The sequence below is a fragment of the Anomaloglossus baeobatrachus genome, chromosome 3, assembly GCF_048569485.1.
Source record: "Anomaloglossus baeobatrachus isolate aAnoBae1 chromosome 3, aAnoBae1.hap1, whole genome shotgun sequence".
NCBI classification, from domain to species: Eukaryota; Metazoa; Chordata; class Amphibia; order Anura; family Aromobatidae; genus Anomaloglossus; species Anomaloglossus baeobatrachus.
Window position 1 is genome coordinate 306,539,341 of NC_134355.1, and position 14,151 is coordinate 306,553,491.

The window sequence follows — 14,151 nt, forward strand, 5'->3', positions numbered from 1 at the left end:
AACTGTTACTTATGACGTTTTGTTTGTATATGACGCTTCGATTTGGAAGGTGTTGCGGAATATGTTGGGACTATAGAAATAAAAATTATTATTATTGAATGGGGTTCTTATGATAATTGAATAAAATTGCAAAATGTCTGACAAAAAAAACCAATTTAAAATCCTCTCCATACTCAGGAAAATATTTTTTTCTTATATTTCTATTATTTACTGGTTATTGACCACTGTCTACCTCTGCAGTTTGCTAGAGGTGAACAGCTTCCTGGGCAAGAGCACATGCTTGCAAGATTTTTGCTTACTGTGGTAGACAAAACAAGCAACTGAGCTCAGTGGTTGGCTTCAGCGGTGATGCACACTATTGATGTGACATCATAGCTGCACCAAAAAGATTGAGAACTGAGCAGCGACGGGGATTCTGGGTAGGGTGAATACTTGCTCTGCTTGTTATTTTAGATATATAAATTATATACAGTTTCCTTTTAGGGAATTTAGATCGTTAGCCCCAACAGGGATAGTAATGATGATGTCTGTAAGGCCTCTTTCACACGTCAGAGCTTCTGGTACGTTTGTGCTTTTTTTTAAACGTACCAGAATCACTGACATACGCAGACCCATTATAATGAATGGGTCTGCTCACACGTCAGTGACTTTTCACTGCACGTGTCTCCGTGCGGCGTACCCGCGTGTGCGTGATTGCCGCACGGAGACATGTCCATTTTTTTCTGGCATCACTGATGTCCCACGGACCACGCAGTGGTGTGATCCGTGAAACACGTGCCAGAAAAAAACGTGCTTTTAAAATAAAAAACATTTTAACTCACCCAGCGTCCAGCGATGTCCTCTGCAGCCCGTTCTGCCGACTGCTTCTGAGCCGGCTCATTATTGTCGCGCATATGCATGATGCGCAACACAGCCGACCCGGAAGAAGCTGCTGCGGGTATCAGCGCCGGCCGGATGCTGCACCGCGGGAGCGATCGGCACCATGGAGAGCGGGAGCGGACGCAGGTGAGTTGATTACTAAGTGCAATCACGGGCCACGGAGAACGGAGCCCGGATTGCACTTAGACAACCCACGTGTGCCGTGATTCACGACACACGCAGAGACATGTGCGTGTTTTACACGCCAGTGAAAACCATCAGTGTTTTTCACTGACGTGTGAAACGGGCCTAAAGCTGGGGTCACACTAAACGACAGCGACAACGACGTCGCTGTTACGTCACCATTTTCTGTGACGTAGCAGCGATCTTGTAAGTCGCTGTTATGATCGCTGCTTAGCTGTCAAACAGCAGCCGAAGCAGCAATCATAACGACAGTGCTGCAACATGTGCAGAGAGCAGGGAGCCGCGCACACTGAGCGCTGGCTCCCTGCTCTCCTAGCTACAGTACACATCGGGTTAATTACACGATGTGTCCTGCAGCTACATGTGCAGAGAGCAGGAGCCGGCACTGGCACCGTGAGAGCGGCGGAGGCTGGTAACGAAGGTAAATATCGGGTAACCACCTTGGTTACCCGATGTTTACCTTAGTTACAGCTTACCGCAGCTGCCAGACGCCGGCTCCTGCTCCCTGCTCGCTTCATTTCGTCGCTCTCTCGCTGTCACACACAGCGATCTGTGCGTCACAGCGGGAGAGCGACAACCAAAAAATGAAGCTGGACATTCAGCAATGAGCGGCGACCTCACAGCAGGGGCCAGCTCGCTGCTGGATGTCACACACAGCGACAGCGACGGGACGTCGTTGCAACGTCACAGAAAATGGTGACGTAGCAGCGACGTCTTTGTCGTTGTTGCTGTGTGTGACACCACCTTAAGGTAGAGTGGAAATTGATGATGCTGTATAAGGGAGTATAAATGAATAATCTATGAATGTCATTATAGTCTACACTTGTGGGTGCAATATAGTCAATGATAAGGTGGTATAAAGTGAAATGTTTTAATGGATTCCGTCAGCACAAAATGACTGTTCAAACAAAGCATAGCAAAGTATTGTTTTGCATTAGTCTCAACACAACTTCATTAATTGACAGCTTGGCTTTTGTAGGAATTAAAGCAAGGTGCAGACTGATTGAAAACAGCAAAGTTGGAAGTGCAAATAAATGCTTGGCCACTCCAAGTGCCTGTGGTCTGTATGAACAGTCATTTTGTTGTTACAGTTGTAACTGATGTACCGGCATAGGCTCTTTTAGGATACAGCAAAGTCACAAATGGTAAATAAACGGCTCTAACTCTAGATCAACCAACTAAAGTATTTTACTTCAATATGTAAAAGAACAAAACTAAAATAAAGGGAACCACTAAGGGACAATCGACAGACACTCAGCCAAGAGGCCAAGACCCTTGTGCTATACAGCGTGGCGCCCTGCAATTTGGATCTACTACAGTATATACACTATGCGTGACCTACCGGCATGTCTGGATAATCCAACTGCCAATTACCTATTAATACCCTTAAACATGAAACAATTGGATGGGCATGTAATACAAGCCACCCGCGGTACAGCACAGCAGATTACAACGATAAGGTAAATTCACTCTAATCCCCAACTAACTATTCCCCTGCCCCAAAATAAATACAGTGCACATTAATTGAGGATACTTCCCAAGATTCACCTGGAATGACTAAATAACTTACTATATGCAACGGCTGCTTAGCCAGAAATGGAGGATAAAAACTTAAACAAATAAAATGTACTTATAGTGTTCAACACAAGCTCACTCCTGCATGAGCTCAAATATGGCCTAAAGTCTGTGATAGGACTTAGCAACATCCAGGTGCAAGTAAGATCGTTGTGGTCCACACAGAAGTCTCAAGGGCAAAGAATTAGATGATGCAGTCGTGGAAACTGTGATCCTAAATGGTGATCATGCATTAACTGCAGCCTGACACAGTAACTATGCCTACCTAAACTAACTACAGACCCTGACTTAAGGCCGTTTTACACACTGCGATATCGGTACCGATATCACCATCGTGCGTACCTGCCCCCATCGGTTGTGCGACACGGGCAAATCTCTGCCCGTGTCGCACAACATCGCCCGGACCCGTCACTCTACTTACCTTCCCTGCGATGTCGCTGTGACCGGCGAACCGCCTCCTTTCTAAGGAGGTGGTTCGTTCAGCGTTACAGCAATGTCACAGCAGCGTCACTGAACCGCCGCCCAATAGAAGCGGAGGGGCGGAGATGAGCGGGACGAACATCCCGCCCACCTCCTTCCTTCCGCATTGTGGCCGGGAGGCAGGTAAGGAGAGGTTCCTTGTTCCTGCGGTGTCACACGGAGCGATGTGTGCTGCTGCAGGAACATGGAACAACTTTGTTACTGCTGCAGTAACGATATTTGAAAATGGACCCCCATGTCGCCGATGAGCGTTTTTGCACGTTTTTGCGACGATGCAAAATCGCTCATAGGTGTCACATGTCACTCTGTAGCGATCTCGTAGCATGTAAAGCCCGCATTAGTCTCAAATATTCTGGCACCGCTGTAAAGTACGTGCATGATTACCCACTGCGATGGTGCAGTGGGCTTTAGTGATCTTACTGACCCGTGTCTGCTCTGGACAATATGTATGAAGTACTCAGCCAGATGAGAGGCCTCTCCAAAAGGTGAGCAATACTGCTGGTAACTGTGGCTTGTCTCCTCGGCAACGTCCTATCAACTCCACGGCAGTGTCCTATCAGCAATTTTCTCCCATCTGGTATGGATTCGGATACCAACTGTTACGCTCACCGAGGACCGTCGAACATCCGGAGGTGGACTCACTGGACCGTGCCCCGGACTCCCCTGAGAAGGCGACCAGCAGCGAATCCCTATACAGGGACTGTGCGGTAACTCCCCAGAAGGCCTAGAGGCACGGCAGCCAGGAACCGGTGATAGGAGTCTCTGTATGGCCAGGCGTAGCTCGGGTACGACGTCCGCAGCAGGCAGAACATGGGTGTAGCACCGGAGATGATCACAGCAGGTGGCAGGGAGACGTTCACTGCGGGTAAGGCCGGTGACGTCCACTACGGGTATGACCGGTGACGTCCACTGCGGGTATGGCCGGTGACATCCACTGCGGGTATGGCCGGTGACGTCCACAGCCGGAAGGTACAGATGGCACTACGGTGAGATAGAGTATTAGTAACGGGCAGGAACACACAGATAATAGTAATACAAAGGGGCCTGAACACTAGCAGGGCTCTAGTAGAAGCGTTGCTCGGGCGCCTGCTGCCGGGGGAGGTGAATCTAAATAGTCTTTAGGTAACAGGTGGCCTCTGAGGTCACTTCCAGAAAATGAAGCACTGCTGCTTTAAGAAAGGGGGCGTGGCCTCGCTTGCAGCCTAGAGTTGCTCACTGCAGAATTGTGTGTGGATGGGAGACAGGAAGAGACTGCAGCAGCTCCAGGAAGAGGACGCCTGACCCGGGAGTGAGCAGAGCCATGGGACAGGTAAGAGGAAGAACGTCGCTGCCAGGGGCTGGGACTGGGAGTGCATGTGGGGGCCATGCTGGGGCTGGGCAGATGTGAGGGAGAGCACCCCCCTCAGCATCTGGCGGGACCAGGCGCTACACCAACAAGGTCAGCTCCACTCATGTCCTGGCTCTGGTCAAGATTATAAATTTCTATGTGCAGATATTATTGACTCTTCTGCACATCCTCTGTCTCTGAGTTCATTCACTACCAACACCTCCCAAGAGTATGCTGTACTTCCTGTGATGTACATTTTATATCAGCTTGTAGCTCCGCCCCCATCACAAGCTATCTATTGCAGTCTTTCATCTGTGCTGAGAAACAGCGGACTCTTGTGGCTGTATAATGGCATTTTAGTACCTTATAAGGAATTATCACGTCATTACTGACTGCAAGCAGGTGGTAAACATACATACAATAAATACAATATTCACATATATGCGACACAAATATATATGTCTAAATCATGCTTGTGATGTGATACAGGAGCTTGCTATATGCATCTTTAACCAGGTACATATTTCTGGCCGTGAACAATGGGGGCTGTTTCACCATCTTACACAATCTCCTTAGAGAGGAATTCCCAGGAATATTTCCTAGTTTACATACTTACTGACCATCATCTTCTCTTGATTCTGATTTCGTTCCTCTTTGCTATCTTGTGACCACATTTCAGACTAGCCAGATCATACAGCGTCATACAGCGTCTCGTATATGGATCAAAAATTGATTTTACCAATACAATCCCATGAGACTCATATCAAGGGTTTTACAGGATTACACTGAGAAAATGACTTATGGTCCTCACAAGAGACATGGAGTGAGAACGCTGTCACATAGTTGGGAAGAGCATAAGAATGTTTAAGGAAAAGTTAGAAAAATAATCCCTTTATCTCCAGTAGCCCTATGGCCATATCGCAACATCTACCATCCAGTTACATTCTGCAGAATATTCCTCTCTTTAGTCCCTTCCAACGCACAGTTACATGTGCAAAATATCACTCTCCTCTGTTCAGTTTCCTCCAACATACAGTTCCATTTAAATACAGTATATATCACCCATTACCTTTACCACCCTCCAAGGTATAGTGTTCTTCAATGGGACATTACTCTCCACCTTCCAGACCCACTCCAACTTACAGTCCTGTGTAGACTACATCACTCATCTCCCTTCAGACCCCTGAAGGGATGTCCTTGTAAAACAAAATTACTGCCTCATCTTCAGCCCCCTCTATCATAAAGTCTTACGTAAATAACATCACTATATTAAGCCCCATCCTACTAAAAATTTCAGCCCCGCTGTAACAGTCCCATAATGCAATATATTACTCTATTCAACCCATCTATTTACACTCACATCCTGCATTATATAACGAATTTCAGCCCCTGTATAGACAACCCCATCTTGCAGTGTATTACTATTTTCTGATCCTCTAAATACAGTTCCATCCTTCACTGTAGTGCTTCTCTAAGTCTGCTTTAAACTTAGAAACCTCATGCAGTAAATCATTAGCCCATCTATATATTGCTTAATCGGACAGTGTATCACACATTTCATCCCCTTGTATACAATGCCATCCTGCAGTGTATCATCCCCCCCTGAATATAGCCATATCTTCAGTATATCACTCCTTTTAGCTGATGGCTGTGTCGTCCACTGATATTAATAGTATCTGCTTCCAGAGGATACAGATAATCATATCCTAGTTGTGGGCAGATGCAGCCCACTACTAGACTGGTTCATCTGGCTTTTGCCAGAATCACCACATAGCCAGTTCAGCCCTGCCTAAGGCTATGTGCGCACTTTGTGTCGTCCCAATTGCAGTTCAAAATGCCTATTTTGGCAGAAATTGCTTTTGCCAAAGTTGCTTTTGACCATCAAAACGTGGTAAATATGCGTGCGTATTTACCGCGTTTTAGCTGCGTTTTTAGCGCTTTTTACTTGCTTTTTCATTGCCTAAAGTGAGATGTGTTTTGAACACAAAGACACAACAAAATATAGTTTTAACTTACAAACACTATGAAAAAAGGGGAAAAAAAAAGAAAAGACATATAATTATTTAAATCATAACCAAAATAGTTATATTTAATGAAATTATAGCGGTTTGATACTATTTTTGCCAAAAATATCAATAATTAAATAATTTCCTTTATTTTAATTGTCGGACTATGTGTGTGTGTAAAGTGACATATTATTCCATTATTTTGATGTCAGAAAAGCATGCGTTTTGGTATTCCAAAACGCATTGTTTCTGCAGCTAAAAAGCACGTAAAACGCTGGAATTTTGATGTTTGTTGCTTTTTGCTACTTCTCATTGACTTCAATGTTAGCAAAACACAGCCCAAATGGCAAAAACAATTGACATGCTGCTTCTTTGAACACATGGTTTTTGCCACAAATTATGCAAATTAAACGCTGCGTTTGGAAACACAAAGTGCAGACAAAAAATCCCCATTTTCCATAGACTTTGCTGGAAAATCAAAACGCATGCCTTTTGGCATGAAAACGCTGCAGTTCAAAACGGACGTAAAAAGCACCTGAAACGCAAAGTGCAAACATAGCCTAAAGGCCTAAGAAAGTGCCAAATTTTGTCATTGCTGCAACTGAATTAGACTCCACCTTGTGGAAGAGTTGGTATGTCTGTTAGTATATCACAGAGAAGGCAAAATTCACTACAATACAGAAGTATTTTTACAGCATGATAAATGCTTCCATTGCAAAAGCATAAAATAATGACAAATATTGTCATTGACATACATTATATAATGACACATTGTATGTACACTAAAATGTTGTCAACTAGTCCCCTCAAAAGAAAGTGCATAAAAAATATTTTTCCCTGGTAAACTGTATGAATTTGGAAGTTAAAAATTTCCTTTATATTCTTTAATACTTTGACTGGTAAAGACTAAAGCCAGCCAGTCTCGCAGCTTTGTCATATCTGGGTTTCATTCTTGATGCTGTTTGTAGATAAAGTAGTTATAAGGAGAAGTCTAGAAGAAATAGCCTAACTAAGGCCATGTGCACATGGTGAGTATTTCGTGAGTTTTTACCTCACTATTTGTAGCTAAAAGCAGGAGCAGGTAATAATACAGAAGTGGTACTCGTGTTTCTATTATACCTTTCCCCTGATTGTTCCACTCCTGGTTTTGGCTACAAATACTGAGGTAAAAAAAACTCACCAAAGCCAGAAAAGCATAAATGTCAAGCTTGTTGAATTTTTCTGCATTTTTGACACATTTCTATATTTAAAGTGGTGTAAATATAAAATTATCCACAAATGTTTATGTGGCGCCCTGGACAAGCCAGGACGTCACAGGTACTGCAAGAACACACCCCACACCCCGGTTAGGCACATCAGCCACACACAAAATCCTTGTTGCCTCCCTCCAGGGGCTGATGTCCACACCAGGTGGGGTGGAGCCAGGCGGTTGGCTCCACCCACCGAGGAGTTCACAGTCCTGGAGGCGGGAAAAGGGAGCAGTTGAGTTCAGTTTTGGAGAGTGGAGGAAATGGTAGTGGAGGAGCTGAGTGGCCGTGTCCGGGTACGTGGCCCGGGCACAGAAACAGCAAGGTTGGCAGATGGTGGTGAACATCTGCAGGCGAGGCCGATTGACGCACAACCGTAAGAACTGGGGACGGGCGGTGGCCCGCCGCCGGTACCGGACCAGGGAGCGAAGAGAGGCCAGCACCATTCGGCAGGGCCTACAGACCCCGACCAGGCTTGGAGTCGCCGTTAAACCGGTCAAATCCGTCAGCGACGGGAACCTCCGGGGTTTCCCAGCAGTAAAGACCCGACTAAAGGCAACCGCTCAACCGTGAAGGAAAATACAGCTACCGCCACAGCTAGAGTTCCCAGGGCCAGCGCCTGCGGGCAAAAGGGGCTCCTCCGGGAAATATACCGCTGGGGAGCGGGTTACCGGTGGGAAGCCATCGGGGCCGAGAACATAACACCGGTGCAGGGAGAGACAGTTACCGCCAACCTACCGGGAGTGACCGCCGCAGCCGTCTGTGGGACTCGTCCATCCAGCCGTTTGTTTTACCAGAGACTCCGTGTACATTACTGGCTGAGTAAGTACCACCGTGCTGTCTGGCACTGTGCTGCCCCGCGACCCTGCACTCGGCCAAGCCCCGCAATCCACCTAACAGTCAACAACTCCGGGCCCCGGGACTACCAAATCCCCCTTCCCACGGAGGGGAGAGAAACATCACAGCTGCTCCCTGTCATCGCTCCCGGGATCCCCGTACAGAGCAGCAGTGGTGCCCCAACCTCACCACACACCGTGGGTGGTGTCACAAACCGACATCCCAAACCCCAACAGACAACCCCATTCACTCACGGGCGAGGAGCGCCGCTCGAGTCCCCGGATCCGGCCCACCACTCGAGCCACCGATCAGCAGCCGCAGCAGCCGGACCCGAGCCGCGCACCCCCTGCCCGCGACATTTACAATTAAAATCTCCTACAAATGCAATAATAAATTCAGGGTTTGGCTCAAAAACCACATCAAGGAGTAAATACCCATAAGCTTGCAGTCTGAGCTGTCATGCCTAGTACTGTACAATCTCCAACTATATCACACCACTGTTCCTTCAGCATTTATTTTGTGCATTTGCGAGGTAGCATAATATTTTCGTCTCTTTCACTCAAGTAAAATATTATAGCATATTGGTGTGTCTGTATAGATCGTCTGCTACGAATGTCTCTTATCTACCTTAATGTGGAAAAATGCTATTAACCTGCAGATACGGGGTTAATCTTAGGTTAATAGCATTCTTAACATGCCCTCCGCCTGCACATTAAACCATGCTGCCGGGAAGAAATAAACTTTAATCTTCCTAGCAACATCCCAATTTTAGTCATGGAGGCGGCTTCGGCAAAGTCAGTCACCGCTCTGTGTATGGAGGCCGGCAGCTGTATCACACTCTATGTACTGACTAACAACCACTCTGTATTAGGCCGGTATCAGACGTCCGTGTTAAATCAGGTACAAGCCGCACACATGGGTATGGTCATACATGTTTCACGCGTGTGTCACACGTGTGACATCTGTGTTTGCATACGTGTGACACGTACCGTAGAAAACACGTGTCTTTGAAATAAAAAGATTTTCTATATTCATATGTATCCAGAGATGCTGTATTCTGCTTTGCTGTCTCCTGCTTCTGACCCCCGCTAATTATGTTCATGGAATATTCACTGCACCTCGGGCCTGGAAGCAAGACCATCTCTGGGGACAATATTGCCGGGGACTGCATTGCCGGTGACAGGTGAGTATCCAGCAAGCAGTGTGTGTGCAGTGACGTCTAGGAGGTCATTGGAGTCCCCAATGAACTCTGATGACCTCCTGATGAAACCCCCCAACACCCGCGCTACAGCGGGTGTCACGACGGTGACTTCACGGGTTCATCAGAGTTCAATGGGAACTCAGATGACCTCCTGGACATCACTGCACACACACTGCTTGCTGGATACTCACCTGGCGATGCTGTCCCCGGCGATGCTGTCCCTGGTGATGCTATCCCTGGCAATGCTGTCCCTGGCAATGCTGTCCTCGGCAATGCTGTCCTCGGCAATGCTGTATCCAGCGATGTTGTCCCCGGCAATGGTGTCCCTGGCGATGCTCCTGCTTCCAGGTCTGATGTGTAGTGAATATTCAATGAATATAATTAGCGGGAGTCAGAAGCAGGAGAAAGCAGAGCCAGAGACAGCATCGCTGGATATAGGTGAATATCTTTTTATTTCAAAGAAACATGTTTTTTTCCGATAGGTGTAAAACTGATGTCACACGGATCACATCAGTGTGCAATCCGTGTGACACCCGTGATGCCGGAGAAAACATGGACATGTCTCCGTGTGTGCATGCAGGGCTACGCGGGGTCACACGGTCCATGTGAAAACACAGACGTGTGTGTAACTCCAGAGAAAAATATGGGTACATGTGGCATCTGTGTTGAAAATAGATGTCACATATACCTAAAACACAGACATCTGAAACAGGCCTTAGAAGAAGTTTTAGTCATTCTGGGAGGCAGTTACAGTAGCCACTTTCCATACACAGAACGGTGACTGACCACGCTGGAGCCACCTCCATGACTGAAAGTGGAATGCTGCCTGGAGGATTAATGTTAATTTCCTCCTGGCAGCAAGATTTATTGTGCAGGCATCAGGCAGGTTCACAATGCTATTATCCTGCATATTAACCTCATATCTGCAGTTTAATAGCATTTTTCCATGTGACAGGTTCCCATTAAGAATGGTCTTTGTCCTTAGATGTGCTCTGTTCTGTGTCTTCCAGCTATTAGGACACAGGGATTCATAGCCCATAATCAAAAACACTGCTAAAGGAAAAAAAAGACAATTTCTAGCGAAAAAAAATACCTTTTTTCTAATCTCAAAAAATACTTTTAAAGGCTTTTAACTATGTTTATTTATTCCTTAGAGGTTACTGTACCTAATTTAAAGGATCCTACATTGCCGTTATTTGCCAGCGCTCCACATTATATTCCTTTCCCAGACATATTTGTATATGGTGCATGTTTATAATTTGAAAGATTTTTTTACTGCATCACATTATTATTCTAGATGTTTTTAAATCAATAAAGTAGAGTGAGCTTTTCTTTTATTTTAGCAGTGACCCATATGCAGGCTTTTCTACTTTCTTGTTATATATAATACCGTGACATAAAGTTCATTGCCTTCTGTGCTTCTGTTCTGAGGAAAATGACATCAGAAAATGTAGAACCCTTTTATTTCCCTTACCTGTAAGCACACATCTGTCAGATTGTTATGTCTCACACCTTTACTTATTACCAAGTATAATACCATGAGCTTCAATTTCATTTCTGCACCACCAATAACACATCAGTTTGTCTTCCTTATTTATTATTTCTAGTCTTGAAAAAATAACCTTGTTATTGCTAGGAAGAATAGAGGCAAGTCTTGCAAATGCTTATTTATCAAGATCTAATAAATCTAAATAAAATGACATTTAACTTAAGAGCATTAATTCATCCAGGTGTGAAAATATTGCCTGCATATGTCAGTCAGTGCTAGCAACATGTTTCTAATGATGTGGATTTATTATTTATATGATAAATACATATCTACACCTGTACTCATAAAAACGGTGTAATGAGGCTATGTACAGTCATGGACAAAAGTTTTGAGAATGACACCAAAATTATATTTTCACATGATCTGTTGCCCTCTGGTTTTAAATTGTATTTGTCTGATGTTTACATCACATACAGAAATATAATTGCAATCATATTATGAGTACCAAAAGGTTATATTGACAGTTAGAATGAGAATGCAGCAAGTCAATATTTGAAGTGTTGACCCTTCTTCTTCAGGACCTCTGCAATTCTCCCTGGCATGCTCTAAATCAACTTCTGGACCAAATCCTGACTGATAGCTGTCCTTCTTGCATAATCAATGCTTGAATTTTGCCAGAATTTGTTGGTTTTTGTTTGTCCACCCGTCTCTTGATGATTGCCCACAAGTTCTCAATGGAATTAAGATCTGGGGAGTTTCCAGGCCATGAACCCAAAATCTTTATGTTTTGTTCCATGAGCCATTTAGTGATCACCTTTGCTTTATGGCAAGGTGCTCCATCATGCTGGAAAAGGCATTGTTGGGCGCCAAACTGCTCTTGGATAGTTGGGAGAAGTTGCTCTTGGAGGACATTCTGGTACCATTCTTTATTCATGGCTGTGTTTTTAGGCAAGACTGTGAGTAAGCCGATTCCCTTGGCTGAGAAGCAACCCCACATATGAATCAATTCAGGATGCTTAATAGTTGGCATGAGACAAGACTGGTGGTAGCGCTCACCTCTTCTTCTCCTAATAAGCTGTTTTCCAGATGACCCAAACAATCAAAAAGGGATTCATCTGAGAAAATGACTTTACCCCAGTTCTCAGCAGTCCACTCCCTGTACCTTTTGCAGAATATCAGTCGGTCCCTGATGTTTTTTCTGGAGAGAAGTGGCTTTTTTGCTGCTCTCAATGAAACCAGGCCTTGCTCAAAGAGTCTCCGCCTCACAGTGCGTGCAGAAGCACTCACACCAGCCTGCTGCCATTGCTGAGCTAGCTCAGCACTGCTGGTAGTCCGATCCCGCAGCTGAAATAGTTTTAAGATACGGTCCTGGCGTTTGCTGGTCCTTCTTGGGCACCCAGGAGCCTTTTTGGCAACAATGGAAGCTCTCTCCTTGAAGTTCTTGATGATGCGATAGATTGTTGACTGAGGTGCAATCTTTGTAGCTGCGATACTCTTCCCTGTTAAGCCATTTTTGTGCAGAGCAATGATGGCTGCACGTGTTTCTTTAGAGATAACCATGGTTAACTGAAGAGAAACAATGATACCAAGCACCAGCCTCCTTTTAAAGTGTCCAGTGGTGTCATTCTTACTTAATCATGACTGATTGATCGCCAGCCCTGTCCTCATCAACACCCACACCTGTGTTAATGGAACAATCACTAAAACAATGTTAGCTGCTCCTTTTAAGGCAGGAATGCAATGATGTTGAAATGTGTTTTGGGGATTAAAGTTCATTTTCTTAGGCAATATTGACTTTGCAAGTAATTGCTGTTAAGCTGATCACTCTTTATGACATTCTGGAGTAAATGCAAATTGCCATTAGAAAAACGTAAGCAGTAGACTTTGTAAAAATTAATATTTGTAGCATTCTCAAAACCTTTCGCCATGACTGTATGTGGATAGTACCAAGCAGCGGCGGACATATAATGATGCAACACGTACAGCCACAAGGGCCGGTCTACAAAGCAGCAACAAGCTTTTGTAATAGCAGAAATATATGTCCTTGAGTATTTGGAGAGTTTTTTTTACCTCAGTGTTTGTGAAACCATGTGGACACATTGAGCATTTGGAGAGTTTTTGCCTTAGGACTGAGTCACACTTGCGAGTGACTGGTGCGAGTCTTGCATCAGCATTACCCATCAATCCTGACAGGAGTGGGTCGGCTGCAGGTATTTCTATGTAGCTGAGACGCTCTTGTCAGGAGAGCATCAGGCTGTGCCGGGTTATGCAATGTGGGACTCGCACGAGTCACTCGCAAGTGTGACTCCAGCCTTAGTATTTGTAAGACTAGGTCCACATTTCCATTGTTTATGATCAGTCACAATCCGCCGCTCTGATAAACAGCGCAATCCGTTTGGCGGATTCCGTTATTTCCCCTAGACTTGTATGAGCGGCGGATTGTGACTGATGCCATTGCGTTGCATCCGCCGCCCGACTGATCAGTCATGGTACGACTGACCGTCGGGCGGCAGGAACGCAGTATGTAGCGTTTTTGAACAGCGGAATCCTTTTGATATTGCTGTGCATGCTCTCTCTCGGCGGCCGAACGATCAGCTGATCACCCGGCAGCCGCATTCTGCGAGCGATCAGCTGATCACCGGCGGTCAGCTTCTGTGAGTGATCAGCTGATCTCCCGGCGGCCGGCTAATGAGAGTGATCAGCTGATCATTCACAATAGCCAGCCACCAGGAGATCATCTGATCGCTCTCAAAAGCCGGCGGCCGGCTATTGTGAACGATCACTCGTTTTACAACAGAATCTGCTTTCTCGTGACAATGAATTTCAATTCTTGTCACCCGTTGTACAACGCATCAGTCACAAGCGTCAAGCAACGTATGTGACTGATGCAAAACAACGGAAATGTGAACCTAGCATTAGGCCACGTG